This window comes from Thalia democratica, chromosome 6, assembly GCF_965202585.1.
Source record: "Thalia democratica chromosome 6, ktThaDemo2.hap1.1, whole genome shotgun sequence".
Classification (NCBI taxonomy): domain Eukaryota; kingdom Metazoa; phylum Chordata; class Thaliacea; order Salpida; family Salpidae; genus Thalia; species Thalia democratica.
Genome location: NC_139170.1, coordinates 52,089,374 through 52,092,742, shown reverse-complemented (window position 1 = coordinate 52,092,742; position 3,369 = coordinate 52,089,374). Strand labels below are relative to the sequence as shown.

Sequence of the window (3,369 nt, the reverse complement as noted above, 5' to 3'; positions counted from 1 at the left end):
GTATTTTTTAAGTAAAAAGTCCTAGTAACTTAAAATCGTCTAATTTGGGAAACCCTGGTACAAAACATTGTTTTTTCTTATAATTTAGAATCATCACTTAAATACAACTACAATCAACAGACATCGGCGAAAGTCTGCAGAGCAGGAGCCTGGACTTTTTTTTGCCGTGTGACAAGCTCTAGTTTAACAAAGGGTTGATCATGAATACAACTTGTACTAAAATGTAAGGTTTTAGAGCACTTTGTTAAATTAATCTTAGTATTATTCAAGACTGTAAAACTACGGATTGAGAAAGAAAATTATCAGATATAGTTACTGTTAAGTATGCCAGATACTCAATGAGATAAAGAAAACTGGCAATATTTCTATACACTTTTTTCGTTTTAACTACAACTAAGCATATGTTTAAAGCAAATACCAGACAAATATCGTTATTTTTAACACATGTTTATTCAAAAACGAAACAACACAAAAAACACACTAAAACGATATTTGCACACTCCAAGTCCTTCTATGAGCACGAATTCTCCTGAAGTAGTGGCTCCTTGTTGAGGGTATCTGTGAAAACAAATGTATATTAAACAACTTAAATTAAACTCAAGTTTGAAAAAAATACTACACAGAAATATCTTCTTAATAATGTATTTAAATATTTTGAGAAGTAATTAATTTATATCAACATTAGGAAATAAAGCTGGCACGAAACATTGAAGAAAGTAGACATAGTTAAACGAATTAAACTTAAAACTAACTAGTGTGAAAAAGTGTTTTTCAATCTTCCCATCTTGACCATTTCTCTGCAACCGATAACAATGACGAATATCTGAAATAAAACAATAACATTTAATTCTACTGTAGTTTAAACTACTCAAGGTCAAAGTATTTCGTAGATAATATGTAAAATGGTATATGTGTTTAAACTTTAACAATGAAAATAAAACAAACTTAGTTTTGTTAAACTATGAGTCTTGAGAAATTTAAATTAGAATCTTAAACGTATCAAAAGTTAAATAAGTGAAGTTTTTCAGAACCAAAATAATTGATTTATAACAAAAACACACCTGTTTGTCATTTAAACAAATTTTCACTGATCCCAATATTTGCCTTCTTGAATTTGCTGGTGATAATTCAGTCTTAGCACCTCAAATGTCTTCTACAGCCACACCCCTGAAGATGGTCGATACTAAATCGGAATCCCGCCAGAAACGACAACGCATTCGTGCCTTGATAGACAAAGCTGGAACAGCCGTTGGGTCGCCACCACGCATTGCATCAACCTTGATGGGTGCGACAAGCGTCGCGCTGAGTTGGTGTCAGCTCCATTGTCGAAACTATTCGCAAACGACCTAGTTGAAGAACGGGGTGTTGTGATCGTTAGAGCAGTTTTCTGGTTCGATTCGTTGAGAGTAAGCCTTTCATTTGGTCGCCGGAGCTGGGGAGAGTCTGCTCCGACGCTTGAAGTTCAGCGCCGCGCGAAGGACCGCGGGGATTCTACCCGTATCATGGTGGTGACATGGAGCCGAATGGTAAGCCCGGATCCAGTTTTTTCTCCAAACCGCTCGTTCAAGCGGTTTCGCTCAGAAGGTCTGTAATAATGTAATGAATTAATAAAACGTTAGAAAACTAATATTTATAAAAAAGCTTAATATGATAAAAATAACTATGTAGTGTTAAACTTATACATACATTTATAAAACAATAAGTTCCTTATGGGAGGCGCAAACTAAAATGGCAAAAATAGACTTAATAGACTCATTAAAAATCTATCTTCTCCTACGTTTTTTGAGATATATATTTTAAAATGTTCCTTGATATATTTAGAAAATTCTGTCAGAAAAATTTTTTTTAATTAAAAATTTTACATTAAGTATAAACAAAGTAAACAGTTTTTTTTTTAGTTTTTTTGTAATAAAATTTTTATTTTTTAATTTTATAAAATTCTGTTCCAACATATCCTGAAAATTTGAGGTAGGTATCTCAAAAAACGTAGGAAATAGATTTTTAGTAATTTCTAGTTATTTGCCGTTTTAATTTGCGCCTCCCATAAGGATCCTATTGTTGCCTCCGACTTTGACTAGCTATATCTCAAAAATTATTTTGAATTTTTAAAATCTGTAAAAAGCATCTTGTAGATTAGTAAAAACTATATAAAATAAGATCAAAAACCAAAAAAGGGTGTTTACCCCCTATGCCCTTTACCCATAAAAAACAAATTTTTGATTATGTTTATAATTAGTCTAAGAACATAATTTCAATAAACAATCCAGACCTTAATGTTTGCACATAAGTAAAAAAAAACGAGTGCACTTTTTTATTAACTATGTCAACAAAGATAATACCAACTTTTAAAGTTCCTTATTGATGTGCACATGTTTTTCCAAATCAACATCCCATGTGATGTAGAGAATAATAGATCTAAAAGAAAATATCAAACATTAATATGTGAAAACTATGTCTACCTATTTATGACCATTTAACTTAAATGGCTAATATTAAGCATAACAAAATCATAGTTTAGAAAGTACTATGTAAAATAAGAAGAAAAAAAATTTTGCGAATTAAAAATTGATTCAACTTTTGTTTTCTGAACACTGTTTGAACTTTGTTAATATAGTGTACATAAGTATAAAAAAACTCAGTTTTTAAAGACCTCGAAAGTGTCATGACTTTATTTAAATGAACTAAAATTAAACTTATTTAGACAGGCTTTTCAGTAAGTTATACAAAAAACTTTAAGTATAGCTTGCTGTTTTTAGTGAATTACAGCTAACTATTAAAGAATTTAAAAAAATATATTCTTCTAAAAAGCGGAAAACTCTATATTGAAAAACATGTTTAAGAAAACATTGAAAAGATTTTCCGAAATAGATTAGCAATTTTAAATTGAACAAGGGGAAAGCTATTTGGGTATTTAGTAAACTTATTCAACAAAATGTTCTGAATGAAATAGATAAATAGTTGTAATTGCATAACACCGAATAATAAAAAATTACCCCAGATAGAGCAGGCTTGTGTTCCAAAGTTCACACATTCCACATCATCTAAATTTTGTTGTAAAAATTTAGATTTGTTTAAAAGGCTGACATGACTTTTTAAGTTAATGTTCTCTGAGTTTTTATAACACTATAAATATAAAAATAGCAAACCTAGATAAGCAAAGTAGCCATTTTTAAGATCTTCTCCTTTATCCATTAAAGTGTCATCATGGAAATTCTTTAAGAATCTTCGTTCATCATGAAAGTTCTTTGGAAATCTTCTTTCATCGATTTCTTCAAAGTCATCAAAATTTGCATCTTCTATGTCATCGTATTTTCCTGTATTCTTCTACGCATGCATCAACATCAGCAAGTTCCAAGTATTTAATTTGGT

At 30.4% G+C, this 3,369-nt stretch overlaps 1 long non-coding RNA gene across 1 annotated transcript; it reads right to left on the bottom strand.

The window, feature by feature from the left end:
* Positions 1-1,143: 1,143 nt before the first annotated feature.
* On the bottom strand, positions 1,144-3,165 carry LOC145839382 (uncharacterized). The gene is made up of 4 exons (XR_014370053.1): positions 3,147-3,165; positions 2,994-3,041; positions 2,344-2,415; positions 1,144-1,586 (listed from the first exon to the last, which is right to left on the bottom strand). It is a non-coding gene; the product is annotated as an uncharacterized LOC145839382 (long non-coding RNA).
* Between the last annotated feature and the right edge of the window lie 204 nt (positions 3,166-3,369).